The sequence below is a fragment of the Pygocentrus nattereri genome, chromosome 21, assembly GCF_015220715.1.
Source record: "Pygocentrus nattereri isolate fPygNat1 chromosome 21, fPygNat1.pri, whole genome shotgun sequence".
Taxonomy (NCBI): domain Eukaryota; kingdom Metazoa; phylum Chordata; class Actinopteri; order Characiformes; family Serrasalmidae; genus Pygocentrus; species Pygocentrus nattereri.
This window is the reverse complement of record NC_051231.1, coordinates 32,375,373-32,395,048: the sequence shown is the minus strand read 5'-3', so window position 1 is coordinate 32,395,048 and position 19,676 is coordinate 32,375,373. Positions and strand designations below refer to the sequence as shown.

Genomic DNA, 19,676 nt, shown 5'->3' with positions numbered 1-19,676 from the left:
AATACAAGAAAAGAAACCATTTAGCTCCATTCAGATGGGACTGGTTGTCCATGGGGAGGCGAGTAATGCCAGTTTACCTCAGGACGTCTGTAATGTTTATGAGTGAATCACATGGGATAGGAAACCTCAGCCTAAATGACAGAGATGGACGCGGCTTCTCCGCCCCTGCCGCCCCTCGGTTCAGCGAGTGCCTCGGCGCTCCGAGACCTGGGCTGAGGACGAGGCTCAGGCCAAAGACTCTTTAGGATCTGCTGTCTTTCAGCTGGTAAAATTCCATGGAGGATGTAAAAATGTCCTCCTTCACTCTCGCCTCGAGTCCTTCTGGCAGAACTGTGATGATTATATCAAATAAAATGAGCTAAAAACACACAGACGCGCATTTTGTTTGAAGACATGATGAGGTTTTCTCTGACTGGGGCTGTGAGCGTACGACAGGCGGCGGTTTCCTCTGGTCACCTGGGACAGTAAACTGAGACGTTTAGAGGACGCCGAGCTGCGGCCACTGACTGATGCAATCATCTGTTGTCTGCAGAAACGAGTAGAGAGCAGTGGGGGGGTGAATGAGGGGGGGGGGGGGTGACTGTAGGTCCCAAGGCTGGGATGGGATTAAGGTGTGTACTGATACTGCACACACACACACACACACACACTTCTATCCTCACCCAACCTGCATGACACACAGACCTCTCTTTTCTTTCTCTCTTAGGATCTCTCTCACCCTCTCTCTCTCTCTCTCTCTCCTTCTCTCTGTCTTTCATCCCCTCTCCATCTCTTTCTCTCTCTCTGTTCCACTCTGTTCAGTCTCCATCTCTCTTGCTCTTCCCCCACTTTCTCTCTTCCCTCCAGACTATTTCTCTCTAGCTCCTTCCCTCTCTTTCTGTCTTTTTCTTTCTCTCTCTCTCTATCTCTCTATCTCTCTCTCTCTCTCTCTCTCTCTCCCTCTCTCTCTCTCTCTATCTCTCTCTCTCTCTCTGTCTCTCTCTCTCTCTCTCTGTCTCTCTCTCTCTGTCTCTCTCTCTCTCTCTCTGTCTCTCTCTCTCTCTGTGTCTCTGTCTCTCTTGCGTTCTGTCTCTCTCTCTCTCTCTGGATGGGTTTTATTCAGAATGCAGCACTGAGGGGCTTCCAGCTCATCCGCCTCACATACAGATGATCCAAACTGACACTAAATCAAAACAGACACGTCCACACAGGAGCCATCTTTACAAATCCACTGACCTCATGAAACCCAACAGCCAGGACACACAGGCAGTGTCCGGAGAGGTGAAGCAGTGATTAATGTCCCTCTGACACAGAGCTGCTCTAACGCATTAAAACACAAACCACACCCAGCGTTTCTATTCACTTCACCCTGCATGTCCGGCCCACTCTCTCCAAACCACTGACTGAGCAGCGCCGCAGTAACAAGGCGTCACCACACAAGCGCACGGCTGCGCATCGGTGTCAGAAACAGGGGGTAAGACCTGTCCCCCTGGATCTGATTCTGAGGGGCAATTAGACTTTATGAGGGGAACTTTAATCATCTTAAAAATTCATTCAGCCATCGCAAACACAAGTGGAAATATATAAATATGTAAATGATATTCTTTATAATTCATTACTTGAGATGAATACACAGTGGGTCTTCACAGGGGTGGTGATGGGAACCAGGCGTCGCCATGACTACAACACAAATATAGACATTTTATTTACTATCAAAACCACCAGAGAACCCACACACCGAATGGGGCAGTCGTGGGCTGGAGGTTAGGGAACCAGCCCTGTCGACCGGAAAGTTGCCGGTTCGATCCCCAGAGCCGACAGTCCATGACTGAGGTGTCCTTGAGTAAGACACCTAACCCCCAGCTGCTCCCCGGGCGCTGCGGATTCGGCTGCCCACCGCTCCGGGCAAGTGTGCTCACTGCCCCCTAGTGTGTGTGCTCTCACTAGAGTGTATGTGGTGGGTTAAATGCGGAGGTGGAGGAATGGAGGAAAGTTTTTTTGCATGCTGCTTATTTCAAAGTGCTGCTTTGTCAACATACAGTGCATCTTTGATAATGGTTATCAGCTTTACCACAAAAAACACGTGTACCACACGCAGGAAGCACATATCAGATAGAGCACCAGAGGGTTATCTGTTATCTACAGCTGCCGACTGTTCTACTGCACTGAATACAGCTCACGCGGTCTGGACAGGCTACTAATACACAGTAGCAGTTAATCCCTGCGTAATTTATTTCTCTGCTGCCACGCACTGCATGGAGGATTAGAGTGGAGTGTTGCATAATGTCTGCCAGCATTATGCATGAAAGCATTACTTACTAATGTGGGAAATGTATATATATGATGTAACACACACACACACACACACACACACACACACACACTCTCAGACATGCATACATACATGCACATATACACACACATACACACACGAGTACACAGCGTAGAGAGCTTCATGGAATGGGTTTCCATGGCCGAGCAGCTGCATCCAAGCCTTACATCACCAAGCCCAATGCAAAGCGTGGAATGCAGTGGTGTAAAGCGCCGCCACTGGACTCTAGAGCAGTGGAGACGAGTTCTCTGGAGTGACCAATCACGCTTCTCCATCTGGCAATCCGATGGATGAGTCTGGGTTTGGTGGTTGCCAGGAGACGGTACTTGTCTGACTGCACTGTGCCGAGTGTAAAGTTTGGCGGAGGGGGGATCATGGTGTGGGCTTGTTTTCCGGGAGTTGGGCTCGGCCCCTTAGTTCTAGTGAAAGGGGACAATTTCATGCTCCCAACTTTGTGGGAACAGTTTGGGGATGGCCCCTACCTGTTCCAACATGACTGAGCACCAGTGCACAAAGCAGGTCCACAGAGGAGGAAAGCTGTCCTGACCTCAACCCTACAGAACACCTTTGGGATGAATTAGAGCGGAGACTGTGAGCCAGGCCTTCTCGTCCAACATCAGTGTCTGACCTCACAAATGCGCTTCTGGAAGAACGGTCAGAAATTCCCATAAACACTCCTAACCCTTGTGGAAAGCCTTCCCAGAAGAGCTGAAGCTGTTATAGCTGCAAAGGGTGGGCCGACATCATATTAAACCCTATGGATTAAGAATGGGATTCACTCAACTTCATGTGCATGCGAAGCCAGACGACAGAATAGTTTTGGCAATATAGTGTAGGTATACTACTTGTCCATATATAGTCTACATATTACTTGTAAACTGTGTATTGTCTGTAAATGATTTGTTTATTGTTCATATATTGCATTTATTACTAGAGAGACACCGACGGCTGGAACCAAATTCCTTGTTTGTGTCAACATACAGTACTTCGCCAATAAACCTGATTTTTATTCTCATTTTGATTTTTATTTTATGATTTATTCCAGCTTCCGTTCTTCTCAGGTGACTCACTTTCAGTTCCTGAAAGAATCTGCAGACACGCCTCCAAAGCTCAGTCTGAGAAGCTGGTTGATTTCCTGAAGTGATCAAACCCATTCAGTGGTGCTGAGGTCTGGACTCTGGGGCGGTCAGTCCATCGTCCAGCTTCTTTGTTTGATGTGTCCGTCTCCTTTTCTCAGTGAGGTTCTTCTTGATCAGCTACACGTCCTTTCAGACCCACAGCGCTGAGTGGTCTTCTCCCAGTGGAAGGATGGACAGAAACACCTGTGGATGTTTTCAGATCTGGAGCAGCTTGATCTTCTCCTCTCTCTCAGAGATCAAAGCTTTCAGTGCTGTTTATCTGATGGGGGCAGTTTTGGCGTCTACCAGCTTTCCAGGTGGTTGTTAGGAGGAACATTTTCTTTTCATTTTCTGAACTCTTATTCTCTCTGTTTCCTTATCTAAATGGACTGTCTTATACCTCATCTCCTCCTAAATGTCTCCTGAGAAATGAATTAATTCTATCTACTGCCTGTTTTGTTGGAACTTAAATAAACAAAGGGTGGTTTCTGACTTTTACACAGTACTATATATATATATACACACTGTATATACTCACCCTCACTCTGTATTGGGCATAACATTATCTCCTCTGAGGCAGGTCTGGGCCTCTTCTCTGGAGACGCTAACTTGCCAAGTCATTCTGCTTCTACTGCAGATTTCACTGCAATGAAAGCTTCACTTCCAGCCCGTCAGCTCCAGACAAAAGACACCCCCGAAATGTCAACACAACATTACCAAGATTCACTCACGCTCCACAGAAACAGAACAATCCTGGTGGAGGTAATACAGTGAAAAATGTATCATGATACCTAAATACATTTTCACAGTGCTGAATAAATAATGCAGTATTTTATTCTTCTGAGGTCTGATTAGTAGAAAACGACCCCAGCACCGGCTTTAGAGCCACATTTGTGTTGTGTTACATTGCGAATGTTAAGAAAAGCCACTTTGTGAACCGTTTTACGTCCATTTTGCCGTATTGGCTGTAAATCTGCCTCAGTTTGTGCTGATGTTCTAGTATAGGCTAAAATATGAATCAAAGCCCAGACTTACTCTGCTCTGCTTTAAGCTTCAGCTCAGCTGTAGCTGCTTTTCTCGCATCTCCAACAGGAAACCTTTCCTCAAAAGTTGAACAGTTTCTTGTAAAATGTCTCTCGACGTTCATTTGCCAGCTTCTTCTTTCAATTTTCTTGTTCCACCTTAAATTGTGCCCGACGTGCCAGAATGTAAGTGCTGCATTACTTAAGGTGGAACGGGAAAATTCGATCTTCAGGCTTAAAGGTGAATTAGCATTCAAAGTCCATTCACCTCCAAATATCAATGTTCGTCTTAAATCTCTCTCTTTGCCGTTTCATAGCTACTAGCTAGGCAAGACTGTTGTCTGTGTTGCTATGTGACCAGCCGTCTGCGCTGATCTTCAGAGTTAAAGGGTGAATCAGCAGTTCTACATTAACTCCAGCGTTTAAGACCATTTACTGTTAAACTGTGTTGAAGGATCAGCAGAGCTTTATTTTACTGTAGAGGTGGATTATTTTATTATCACCTACTGATCTGATTCAGCTGTGGAGCCACAGCAGGGCATTGAAAGAGCCGCATGTTGCCGACCCCTGTGGTAGTCCCTCAGTGAGTGCTCTGCCCACTCTGACCCAGAACTAGGGCTGAGTGATTTCGGCAAAATATTAAGATCATTCTGATCAATATTTCACTAAACAGTGTAAACTGCAATTGTTTATAATTGAGATATAACTTGCGGTGGACCAGCGCGTATTTTTTCTGGCTTGAGACTTGAACTGATAACACAGTGCGCCATCGTGCCAGTTATTTGTGGTTGTGATGTCACAGCAGTTCACAAGCTCTATGTTATTAAGTAAAACGTACCTATTTAAAATCTGCATCGCATCAATGTTTTGATATTAAACTGTAAGACTGTAATAAAACCCGCGATTTTGATATCAGATTGATTATCATGTCAGCCCTACCCAGGACTATCATCCCCAAGGATGGATACACTGATGTTGATTCAGGACCACTGTCTTCATTTCGACCCCTGATGCATTTGCTGTAACAATGATCCTGGATATGGTAAAGATCCAGAATCAATATTAGTAAATCGATCCAGGATCAACATGTCGATGATGTCCTTGAATAAACATTAGCAAATCTACCTTCTTCTAGGCATGACTGGGTAACAAATGTATACAGCAGTTCTAAAAGGTGAAGAGCAGCACTTGATTAGCCTTAATGCAGGACATACACTGCAAAAAATGACATCTTGTCCAATGAAATGATCTTAAATCCAGTCAATATGTCTAATATTTCCAATTTTGAGATGGTTGTGCACTTAGTATGAGATTATCCATCTTATTTCCAGAATTTTACACTGTTAGAAATAAATACACTACACAGGTAAATGATTCCTTCATCAAGGTACAAACAATGTAAGTGCACCGTCAAAGGTTCTACAGTGGTTTTAAGGTCCAACGATGTACCTTACCCAAGTAGATATTTGTTCCTTTTCATAACCGAATGTTTTAAAACAGAACAGTAGAATAAAAGCCTGGAGGCGAGGCGGGGTGTGTGGAGTCAGAGGGTACCACCAGGGTCTGAGGGTACCACCACAGTGACAACAGAGGAACTGCGACAGTGTCGTACCTTTTTTTCTGAGAGTGTATTAAGCAAAATGATCTCACCATACTGGCCGATAATTTTGCTGGTTTCAAGAAATAAATTCAGTCTTAATCTTAAATTACGATTACAACAATCTCAAAATGAGACAGATGTTGTAGTCATGGCGACCGCTGGTTCCCATCACCACCACTGTAAAGACATCTGAGTCAGTAAGTTTCTCTACAATTAATAATTTCATTAACACTTTATTTGGACAGTCCACTTTAACTGCTTTGGAGATGCTTCATTCTTTAAAGTTACTTTATACTAAATTAGATTCAGTCACCCTTGTTAGTCCCACAATGGGGAAATTCCACCTCCGCATTTGACCCGTCCATGCAGTGAAACACCACATACACACCAGTGAAGACACACACACACACACTAGGAGGCAGTGAGCACACTTGCCCGGAGCGGTGGGCAGCCCTATCCACAGCACCCAGGGACAAGGACACCTCAGTCACATACTGTTGGCACTGGGCATCGAACCTTCCGGTCACAGGGCCGGTTCCCTAACCTCCAGCCCACGACTGCCCCCAAAATGTTGACAATATCAACTAAATTGACAATAATGTTCTTCACCCTAATCCTAACCTTAACCTCAACCTAAAACCTAACCCTAACCCTCACCCGGGTCCAAAGCCTAAGCTTAACCCACCACTGGTCAACAGTTTCAACAGATAGCAATTTGAACATCTGTAGATAATCTATAGGGGACTAAAGTGGACTATTCAAATAAAATGAGGCCACAATTTCGCATCAAACCACCCTGAAAAACTTTGTTGAGCATCTGTTGAAATATAACGTGAATAAACCACACAGTAAGATAAACGATTGGTTAGAGAGCTCGTTTACATACTAAAGGCCAACATCTCAGTGATGATTAACAGACAGTCAGACAGTGAGAGAGGTGTAAATTACAGAGGGGAGTGAAGGAGTAACACGGGGGAGAGCAGAGCAGCGAGGGCCGCGGCGGTCCTGTCCTTCTGAAGCTCAGCACTAAGAAGCAGTGTTATGGATTATTGGCAGCATGTGAGAGGGGCTTAGAGTCTGCTCAGAGACACAGACACACACAGCCCTGCCCTCTCTCACTGCGCAGTCTTTCACCAGCTCATCCCTCCATACCTCCCCCACTTCTGCCTCTGTACCTCCCTTCTCTCTCTCTCTCTCCCTGCTCACTCTCTCTCTCTCTCTCTCTCCCTCTCTCTCCCTGCTCACTCTCTCTCTGTGTATCTGTATCTCTCTCCCTCTCTCTTTTCCTATCTCTCTCTCCATATATCTGAATGTCTCTCTCCCTCCTTCTCCTTTCCCCTTCCTCTCTCTTTATGTATCTCGCCCCCTCTCCCCCTCTCTCGTTCTCTCTCTCTCTCTCCCTGCTCACTCTCTCTCTCTCTCTCTCTCTCCCTGCTCACTCTCTCTCTGTGTATCTGTATCTCTCTCCCTCTCTCTTTCCCTACTATCTCTCTCTCCGTATATCTGAATGTCTCTCTCACTCCTTCTCCTTTCCCCTTCCTCTCTCTGTACGTATCTTGCCCCCTCTCTTTCCCCCTCACACTCTCTCTCTCTCTCTTTCTCTCTCCCTGCTCACTCTCTCTCTCTTTCTCGCTCTCCCTGCTCACTCACTCTCTTTCTCTCTCTCTCTCTCTCTCTCTCTCTCTCTCTCTCTGTGTGTCTCTGTAGAGACTCAGTGTTCTTCCTCAGGAGGCTAATGTGCAGATCCACACCCTTACACCCACAGCGCCTCTCTCTCTCTCACACACACACACACACACACACACACACACACACACACACACACACAGTGCCTCTTACACCCACAGCGCCTCTCTCTCTCACACACACACACACACACACACACACACACACACACACACACACACACACACACACACACAGTGCCTCTTACACACACAGCACCTCTGATACACACACACACACCCACACCCACAGCACCTCACAAACACACTCATGGACAAACACAAACATACACAGATAAACACACACGCACCCCCACAGCGCATCTCACACACACACACACACACACACACACACACACACGAAATGTATGAAGATGTTTCAAGGCGAACGCTCCATGTGGGACCTGCAAACGATTAAAGGAAAACTTCCTCAAAGCGCTAACATTCCTAATAATGAATGACCGCCAGCAGAGGCTCCTTAGCACTGTGGAAATAAATTAATTGGACTCTATTAGCCTTCATTAACTGTAAGTCCTATTAACTCTATTCTCTCAGCCACAACAAACCTTAATCATCCCCAGAGAGTCTGACACTCCAAACAGACCAACAGTGTAAATAATCTCTATTCATCAAAAAGAGTTTAGAGATCGGGTCTGTAAACAACAATGACCACTGTACAGCGATGATGTCATTATGACTGTCACCCTCGTCACACTCTAATAACGCTAATGATCCCTGTGACGGGGCTCGTTCTGCCAGACAGTTCGTTTGATCTTCAGTCACACGACGCTGCTGATCAGGATGTGCGCATGCGGGTCGTTTCAGGACGCAGGTTTGTCCACATTAACAACAGATTTGAATCACATACCCACACGAGCGTGAAACGAGTTACGGTGAAAAGGACAGCCCAGCACTTTTGGAGTCGTGGCACCATCCCTGTATTGTAATACTGTGTCTTTGACCACAGCAGCCCTGCTAATCACTTTATGAAGCCCACAGAAAGAACTACACAGCTAACAACACCACCTCACACAGCGTGAGCGAGGACAGATTTGACAGAATCACATCGATTCTTTTATTAACCTCCATATCCATCCAGCATTTTCTGCTGTAATCAGTCCTGAACTGATAACTAGTGCGGGTCGGGTAACGGGGGCCGTATTACAGACTCTGAAATCTGTTTAGTCACCGTGACGACTTCAGTACAGACTTATCATTAACTCCAGATAAGAGCACAGTACCACGCCAACATCCTACTAGAGTAAGGCTACGTTTACACAGCAGGTAAAAGTGGCCCAAATCCGATCTGAAGTGTGAACAGATAAACACACTTAATCTGAAGCATTTTCAATTCCGATTAGAGACGCTTTCATATGTGCCACTGAAATCCGATCCGTATCCGATCTGCGGCGCTGTGACAGCCGGATTGGAATTCCTGCAACTTTTAGCTCAATAAAATTTGACATTCCTCATAATTTCACACTGCTGAGACATTTAGGCCTAAACATTAGAAGAGACTCATCGGAGCTGCTCCGTGTTTGAAGAGTCTGTTTACCTCTGGACGAGCCTCGTGAAGCTCTGTTCTTTTGCTCGTGTGAGTCGGTTCAGGAGCTGATCTGTTCAGACTGATGTCGCATACGGATCACGTTTAAAAGACGATCTGAACAGCAAAACAAAAAAAAACAGATTTGGTGAGAAAATCAGATTTGGGCCACTTTTACCTGCTGTGTGAACGCAGCCTAAAACTTGTAAATACTGTCCTAACTTTAGGATGAACCCCAACATCTGTTTAAGGGTCCATTTCTATGGTTTTTAGGCAGCTGTGTCAGGCAGTGTAGTTCACTACCAGCATAAGGATGCTACAGTTATCTACTTTAAAATGGTGTTTTGACTTTTTTCCTAACTGCGTTTTAAAAATCCCAGACACTGCAGACACAAGCTCCCCCCCCTCTTATTACTTGATTATATACTTGATATTACAGTGGTGGTGGTGAATAATGAGGAGACGGAGCTGAACATGTGCCTGTTTATTAGGAGGAACAATGTTCACGCCCTCAGCTAAAGCGTTTGGGAAATGGAGACTGAAACTGCGGAGCGGCGACACTGATGAACAGCAGGGGGCGCTCTCACAGTATTCACAACTTACAGTTTAGCACACTTTAGTTTTGATCGACCTTTTTTACATCAGTAACAGTAGCTAACGTCAGCTGTCTAGCTAAATAATTAGATTTTTTTTTTATTACATGTTTACGTTTCAGCTGTGCGTGTATGGTTGGTTGCTAGGAAACAGGCATGACAGTGCCTGATGATTGCTGACTTTGATCGTGTATGTTAAGATTTCCTAAATTGAGATAAGATGCTATAAGAATCCCAAATTAAGATCAGATTTGCTTCTGTAATATGAATTTGTGAAAAATCTCATTTTGGACCTGTCAGATCTTAGTTCAAGACAAAAGGATGTAAAGTTTCTGTAATACAGCCCCAGCTCTCTAACGGTGATCTTATATTTTCTGCCGTATTGACCACCTTAGTCCAAATATGTTTCACAAATCGGTCTGGCCAAATCCTGACCAAACCTAGAGGAGTGGTTTGATATGTCCATACGGACTATAATGTGGTCAGAGTTGAATTCTCTAGAGACATCACTAACAAACTCAATACCTCCTCCTCCTTTTGCACACAGACAGCTGATGAGGGTGTTATGGGAAATGATGTGAACTGTGGGTGCACAGCCTGATGGGAAGCGTAGTCCTGCAGGGGTTCAGTAAGGTGATACGGACACTTATTCATGCTCAGCATCCTCGGGTTATAAATAGCCAGCAGCGTCTGCCCGATAATAAGTGCTTTCCTCTGGATGAACTCCACTCTGCTCGAGTGTGAACTTCCATCAGGACAGAGAACTCTGAACACTATGGGTCAGTGCATGACCTGAGCTGCGGTCATATTCACCAGACTTCCAGTACCTACAGTACTGTCTAGAAAGGTTTGTTGCTTTTCAAAAAATAATCTGACCATACAGATTTAAGCCAGTCCAGATCTCATTTATCAGAATTGGCTATTCAGTGCAAGATTTTCATGACCACTCTGTATATTTATTACAGATTTTAATCTTTTTTCTAGAGACTTGCTTTCAGTTTCTCGAAGAAATCTGCAGCCACACCTCCAAAGTTCAGAACCGGCTTTGTGACCTGGAAGGTCACCGGTTCGATCCCCAGAGCCGACAGCACACGACTGAGGTGTCCTTGAGCAAGACACCTAACCCCCAACTGCTCCCCGGGTGCTGCGGATTGGGCTGCCCACCGCTCCGGGCAAGTGTGCTCACTGCCCCCTAGTGTGTGTGTGGCTCACTAGTGTGTGTGTGGTGTTTCACTTCACAGATGGGTTAAATGCGGAGGTGAAATTTCCCCGTTGTGGGACTAATAAGGGTCACTTGCTACTCACAATCCCAAACACATTCAGTGATACTGAGGTCAAGGCTCTGGAGAAGCCAGCCTATTGTTCTGAGAGCATCAGCTTCATCGTTTAAAAATATATCGCTGCTGTCAGAAAAAAACTCGTACACAATAGTAACTTTAGAGGAGAAGCAAAAAAACAACTTTACTTTTAATGGAAGTCAATGGAACCAGACATCTTTCCCAGTCATTTTGGGCTGTTTCTTTTAGTCCATGCATCATGAAATTTACACTCAATGTAAAGGACAACAGGCTTTTTCGAATTCTGTCAAAAACAGAAAATGGACATATAAGGTTTTAGATAACACTTTCTATGACTGTCACATTTGTAAACATCTATAAACACATTCTAAATGTTTTAATAACATGTTATAATGCATTCCCTGTGCCATGATTATATGCCATGCTTATTATGCATTGTGAGATGTTAACATAATGCATTATAAGTACTGTTCATAACAAATTACAAGAGCTCATAAGTTTTTGTTACATCAAATATTTTTTACAACACTAACAATTCAGAATGTATAATAAGCATAGCTATAAAGTGTAATTCAGTTGAATTCATTTTGATAAATGTTTATAACCATGTTTATAACAGCTTATGAATGCAATATAACGTTATAAATGAGTTTATAGATGCTTACAAATGAGACATTCATAGAAAGTGTTACCAGGTTTTCTTCTGACAGCAGCGATACAGAGTATAGAAATATTTACAGATTTCTTAAGTGAAAATAAGTTAGCATATCAGCTGCAGAGGACACACTTATTTTCTGAACATATCGGGGAAACAGTAAAACTGAAAATGTGGTCTGAGCAGATTTTATACTTGTGCTTTAATGTTTTTCCAATATGTTAAACCCAGCAAATAAATAAAAAATCCTGCACTAAAATGTGCAGAAAAATTCCATACATTTAAATCTGTTATACTCTATAACGTGTTTATTCGGCAAATGAATGTCTGTGATTTCGTTGCAAATAATTCCAAAATAAAGAAAGGAACTGGAATATCACAACATATTAATTCATGTTAATTACTGCCAATTACTATGAATGTGAGGGTGGCAGCCGCATCCTTCAACCACTTCCATCAGCTTCATGTCAGAACAGGCAGGAGGCTCACCCTCTCGCTCTGAAATTACAGGCATCTTTCAGATTCTGATGAGAAGGACCGTGCGGGGTGGGTGGGGATGGGGGTGGGGGAGGAGAGATGAGCCAGAGTCTGATCCTGGAGTCCACATTCAAACTACACAAAGAGAATCAGACACCATTACGAGCTGAGAGCCCGGATCCGCTTACACCAGAGTCCGGCTCGCAGCCTCAACAGTGCACATTAAAAAACGACGATAAAAAAACAGAGCTAACGGTTTTCCACAGGAACTACTTCCCAAAAGGGGAAAACTCAGAGTGTCACTAAAAGTCGATCAATCAGGCTTTAAAAACTGAACAGGCGCATCAATAATAAACGACAATGAACTGAGACGACCTCGGATGGAGACACGCTGACCAACTGAGGTTTTACTCTCAGCCAATACGCAGCGTGAAAACATCCCTGTAGGTCTGAACTCAGACAGGCTTACAGTGTTGACATTACATTTTATTAAGGGGTGTTCATAAGGCTACATAACACCTACACCTACCACCGGTCTACATGACGCGCAGTGATATCGGACGGTATAACTACTTGTTATTGGCTTGCGTTTGACCAGCACACCAAACTGATATCTGATGGATGTTTTGCACTCTGGACGCATTTCCGCATTTTACTCATTTCACTACAGAATCTCGCTGACGAAGTCCTAACCATAACTTAGTAAGGTGTGGGAACAAGATAAATAAGTTGTGACCATAACTTAGTAAGGCATGGGAACAAGATAAATAAGTTGTGACCATAATTTAGTAATTGGCTTTAGTGCCTTTTTAGTCGTTTTTTTAGTTTATTTTTATTATCATAGCGTTTTTATTGTGGCACCACTACTATTTTGTCTGTTCCAACTTATTAAATCTCAGAAAAGCAAAACATCGTGATGCGTATTGTGAAAATGAAGTATTGAGGTATCATTTTTTTTGCCACTCCTGATTACAGATAGCAACACAGACCAAACCCACCCTGCTGCACAGAAGCACTCTTGATGCTCTCCAGCAGCTACAAGTGTTTAGGAATCATAAATGGAGAATATCGAGTCCTGGTTCACTCTAAAAGTACGAGGCTCTAAATCAGGGGTCATCAACACACCACGGCCTTTTACTGGGATTACTGGATCCAGTGGAACAGACTGTGCTTTGAACTGAAATATAGAGGAAGTGGATCTTGCGGCCAAACATGATGAGGCAGAAAAATCTGCCACAAAATCTGCCACCAGGGTCCAGCTGTCTGTTCTCACAGCTGCCAAGCAGGAGGAGGTACAGAAGCATAAAGACCAGAAAAAGCCAGTTCCAAGAAAGTTTCTCCCGCCGGGCCATCAGGCTGCTGAACAGCCATTAGTGCTGGTGTTTCGGTCAGTGGGCCGGTCACTACACCTCTGAATCATCAACACGATGATCTCCATGGACAATCCACACCTCAAACAGACTCACTGCAACTTCTAGCAAATCTATACCTGCACAGATTGTGATTGATACACACACACACACGTATATATGTATATACACTGCATATCGCTGTTGTTGGAAGAAAACCTCATAAACCTTGTATCTCCATTTTTTTTCCATTTTTCAGTTTTTGATATAATTTGAAAAAGCCTGTTGTCCTCTACAAGGTGTGTAAATTTCATGATGAATGGACCAAAAGAAATGACCCAAAATGACTTGGAAAGACGCCTGGTTCCATTGACTTACATTAAAAGTTAAGTAGGTTTTTCCTTCTCCTGTAAAGTTCCCATTTTGGAGATGTTTTTAGAGACGAGGTTTTCTTCCGACAACAGCAGCATATGGAAATGTGTACAACTGTACATATCATAGCTCCTATTCTATTATTAACTTATATTACTGTTACAACAACTTTGGAACACTGGAAACAGCAATGCTACTGTATATTAATGCGTATATGTGCAGTGTAACGTGTTTATTGTTTATAGATCTTTGTATTTAAGTACTACCAGGGGGCTACACACCTAAGATTTTCACACACCTGTGTAAATATAATGTTATAATAAATATGATTTGACGAAAATATGCCCCCTCTAAAACCCGCCCACCAAATTCAGTCCATATTTCAACATCTGGATTACAACTGCAGCGCTGTCGTTAGCTAATGGAGCTGTTTTCCTTTGCAAAAGTAATGTTTACACGCTTAACTGGAGATTTAGGGGGACTTTTTTAGCCATTCTGACTTGTTATATCCATGGGCTAACGGCAGGCTTTGACGAGCAGCGCTGACGAACGCACTAGCGCCCCCTACTTTCAGCTCTACTTTTACAGCTTTGGATTGTTCTAGAAATTCCACACCCAGGTTCTTCAAAAAAAGGAAGCCTGGATTGTTCTTTTGAGATAACGAGTTAATTATCTTGTTATCTTGATATCACAAAATTGTTCTCTTGAAATAACAAGTTACTTATCTTGTTATCTCAAGATAACAAAAGTTGTTATGATGAGATAATGAGTTATTATCTTGTTATCTCAACATAGCAAAAAATGCTATCTTGAAATCAGTTACTTATCTTGTTATCTCAAGGTAACAGTCGAGAAAATTATAGCAACAGCTCACAGCCTCTTCAGACTTCCATAAAAGCCCCATTTGGCCTGAAGTTTCTCACGGTTGTCCTCAGGCATTCTCGCTGTGAGATCACGTCTGGCCCAGGAGACTAGACTGTCCGTGAAGAGAGCCGGTGACCGCTGCTCTAAATTCTGAATGAATCACAGACAAAGGGCTTGACCTGCAGCCAAAGCTCAAAATCTGCTCTGAATAGATTAGCAGCGCTTCTCAGTCACAGCTCTGGAAACCCAACTCACTCAACTCAGCCGCTCATTATTGTGCCGTTCATAAGGCTAAACCTGGAATATTAAAGCGGGAATCACAGGACTAACACTGGGATACACTGTAACGTCTGCCTGGAATCTGAATAATCTGAGCACTGAAGAACTTTCCAAGAACTCCCGGCTCTAAGAACATTCATTTTCAAAGCCTATGTACTGTTAAAGTCCGTGCTCTATTCTCTTAGAACTTGTCTTCTTTGTTTGATCGAGAACGTGCTGAAGATGGTTCTCTACAGCACCTTTTTGAAAAGGGCTCTACATTGCACCAAACAAGGTTCTACTATGGTTACTATGTCGAGCTTGTGCACACTTAAAAAAATATGGTTGCTCAAGGGTTCTTTAGTAAAGAAAATGGTTCTAGATAGAACCACATACAGTCAAAGAACCCTCTGCATGATTAAAGGGTTCTCTGCATCATAAAAGGGTTCTTCAGGTTGATGGCTTTTATATAGCACCCAAAAGGTTCCTTGACATAGAACAACCCTTTTTGGAGCTATATAGAACCCTTTTCAAAACGGTTCTATATAGAACCATGTGCAGCACATTCTTTAGAACCCTCTCATGATGCAAAGAACCCTTTAAGTGGACAAAAGGTTCTTTCATGGCTCTGTATAGAACCCTTGAAGAACTTATCTACATAGAAGCATCTATAGCACATGCACCAACGATCTGAAGAACCCTTTCACTATGCAAATAGCTCTCCAACCATGCAAAGGGTTCCTTGAGTGTTAATGCTTCTGTATAGAATCGCTTTCTTTACCAAAGAACCCCCTGAAGAACCAGAAGAATGGAAAAATAAAAGAACCCTTTTTGGTGCTATGTAGAACACTTTTCAAAAAGAAACCTTTAATCATGCAAAAGGTTCTTTGAGTGTTAAAGCTTCCATATAGAACCATTTTCTTTACTAAAGAACCCTTAAAGAACCACATACTATGTCGAGGCAATGACACTTGTGGTACACATTTAACTGCTACACTGAGGGGCTTAATTTCTGTAGTACAGATCATATTAATAAACTTGTAGTAAAATGTTTAGTCCAGCGTTTGTCCAGTTCCACATCTGGGCAACCAGATGTCCACCACAGTTCGGTGATGTTCCTACCCAACACACATACAAACCTGGTGAACGACTGCTGAGTTGAATCAAGTTTGTGTGAAGAGGTAAAATCATCAAACTGTGCTGGACAGCTACGGAAACCCATCGTTCATCCATCATCTGACCAGCTTCCTGACCATATCACTGATTATACTGCAGGACTTGTGGATTAATCTCAAAAGGTTCAGCCATTCATCCAAGGACCTCATCTCTCTATCACTGGATCTGTGGTCTTGAAGATGTTCCACCACTCATCCAAGGGGGCTATAACTGTACTATAATCTTGAAGGCGTTCAGCCACTCAGCTGAGGGGCTTCATCAATGTATGACTGATTATACCACTGGACATCTGGTAGCCTGTAATCTTGGAGATGCTGCGCCGGTCATCCTAAGGACTTAATCACTGTATCACTGATTATACCACGAGTTCAGTGGTATAATCTCGAAGACGTCTAACCAGATGCTTCATCACTGTATAATTAGACTTGTGCTATAATCTTCATTATAAAATGGATAGTTCTGGTCCTAAAACCTGATTGTCTAAAGCCACTCAATATATGCCCACATACACTCACCGGCCACTTTATTAGGTACACCTTGCTGGTAAAAGGTTGGACCCCCTTCTGTCTTCAGAACTGCCTTAATTCTTTGTGGCAGACTTTCGACAAGGTGTTGGAAACGTTCCTCAGAGATTCTGGTTGGTTATTTGAGTTCCTGCTGCCTTTCTATCATCTGGAACCAGTCTGCCCATTCTCCTCTGACCTCTCACATCAACAAGGCATTTTCGTCCACACAACTGACCGCTCACTGGATATTTCCTCTTTTTCGGACCGTTCTCTGTGAACCCTAGAGATGGTTGAGCGTGAAAATCCCAGCAGATCAGCAGTTTCTGAAATACTCAGACCAGCCCGTCTGGCACCAACAACCACGCCACGTTCAAAGCCCCTTAAATCCCCTTTCTTCCCCGTTCTGATGCTCGGCCTGCACTTCAGCAAGTCGTCTTGACCACCTCTACAGGCCTAAATGAAGTGAGTTCCTAATAAAGTGGCGGTGAGTGTACAACCAGCTCACAACAACTGAATTCTGTATTAATGCGCTAAAGTCACTAAAATATTTTGAGACTGTTATGCTGCTTGCATGGATCACTGAGTGTACTGATAAGTTCAGTGTGAAAGAGTTTATTAAACCTAACCCCAAACCTAACCCTAACCTTAACCTCAGGGCAAAACCCACATCTATTCCCAACCCTAACCTTGCTGAGGATCTGCAGAACGTTGGTTAATGATTTAAGCAGCTGTAGAGAATCTATCAAGGACCATCCAAACAAAGTGTGACCTTAGATTTTTCTAAATTACACAGTGCTGTATTATGACATTTTCATTATTACAAACAAAAGTTAATAAAATGAATGCAGTGATGGGTAACAAACGTTCTTGTCGTCCTTCAGAAGTCAATGGTTGCTTAGCCGCTGCCCAACGCTGCAGCCATAAAGCTGCAGCCATAAAGCTCAAACTAAACAATAAGAAATGGAGATTTCTGGCAAGATGGAAATTTGAACACACACATCTTCTAAGCCGCTTCTCCCTCTGGGTCGCGGGGGGGTGCTGGAGCCTATCCCAGCGGTCATCGGGTTGAAGGCAGGATACACCCTGGACAGGTCGCCAGTCCATCTCAGGGCAGACAGACAGACACATTCACTCACACCCAGGGGCAATTTACCATGACCAATTGGCCTGACTGCATGTCTTTAGACTGTGGGAGGAAACCGAAGAACCTGGAGGAAACCCATGCAGACACAGGGAGAACATGCAAACACACAGAGAGGACGCCAGTTGCCCGGCCGGGGAATCGAACCCAGGCCCTTCTTACTGTGAGGCGACAGCGCCACCCACCACGCCACCAAATTTGAACATTATATTTCAAAATACCGTAATGAATTTAATATCAGTAGATATGAAAAAAAGCAGGAACATCACAGTAAATATCATGAGAGAAGGTAAAGCAGCTGCAGCTACTCCAGTCCCACAGCACCAACTTCTTGTCAGAGCAAAGTCAGTAGTTAAATATTAAAATTTTAGAAGAATAGAATTTACCACCATCTGTCTCTGTGTTTGTTTGTACACTGTGGAATTAGACCTCTGCATTTAACCCATCCGTGCAGTGAAACACCCACATACATGCACACTAGTGAACACCCACTAGGGGGCAGTGAGCACACTTGCCCAGAGCAGTGGGCAGCCCTACCCACGGCGCCCGGGGAGCAATTGGGGGTTAGGTGTCTTGCTCAAGGGCACTTCAGTCATGGACTGTCAGCCAAGGGGATCGAACCAGCAACCTTACTTACCGATCCGAACGGGTCTGAATGAGCAATCCGGCAAGGAAAGAAGCATCATGCATCTTTTACACAGTGATAGGAAACAGAAAGCGCCGATTTTATGTGCTGATATTTTAAAAACTTTGACCCGCACATATTTTGACACAGTATGGTCTGACCCTCTCTGAAAAAAGCTTGGACACCCCTGGCCTACTCTTCTTAGCGGAAGAACCGTTTATTTTTTTATTGATGATTTATTAAATTATTTATTGATTATTTTTGCTTTTTACCATATTTTATGTTGCTGCTGTTTTATAAAAGCGGAAAGCTAAGTGAGGCCTTACATTACAGTGATTTTATTATGGGTAAGGGGCTTTTAGCTTCCCTGCACACATGGCCTCTCATGAGTTATTACTTTAATACCTCAGCTGAGGCACTTCATCACTGTGTCACTGACTCTGCCTCTGAGTTTGCAGGATAGCCCTAAAGGCGCTGCAGCAGTCGTCCATGCACCTTCACCAATGTGTCACTGATTGGACCCCTGAAGATGTTGCATAACGTGCAATTTGAAGACAAACTTTTAATTAAATCCTAAGATAAGAGATGTGTTTTTAGATGCTGCTTAAAAGTGAGCACTGAGCTTGACCGTCTAATAAAAGCTGAACTGAGCTCCACAGCTTAGAGGCAGAATAACTGAACGAGCCTCTCCAAGTTTTCTGTATTTATCTCTGGAAGGTCAGTATCTGCAGATCTTAAGATTAGTGGCTGGAACATCTACAGACAAGACACTCTGTGATGTAAGCGGTGCTTTTAAGTCCTTTAGAGCCTTAAAATCTAGGAACAGATCTTTAAAATCTATCCTGAAAGATACAGTCAGCCAGTGCAGCTCTTTTAAAGCGGGACTGATCTGATCTCTCTGTTCTGTTTTCGTTAGGAAGCTGAGGCATTTTGTACGAGCTGTAAAGGATATACTGTTTTCTTAGGACGTCCAGTAAGAGGATCATTACAGTGATCAACTTTGCTTGTAAGCAAGCAAGCGAGCAAAGTCTATTTATACAGCGC

General features: G+C 43.6%; 1 protein-coding gene across 7 annotated transcripts in view; it reads right to left on the bottom strand.

The window, feature by feature from the left end:
- wnk2 (WNK lysine deficient protein kinase 2) overlaps positions 1–19,676 on the bottom strand; it is a 72,551-nt gene that overhangs the window by 50,505 nt on the left and 2,370 nt on the right. The gene's annotated exons all lie outside the window — the stretch shown is intronic.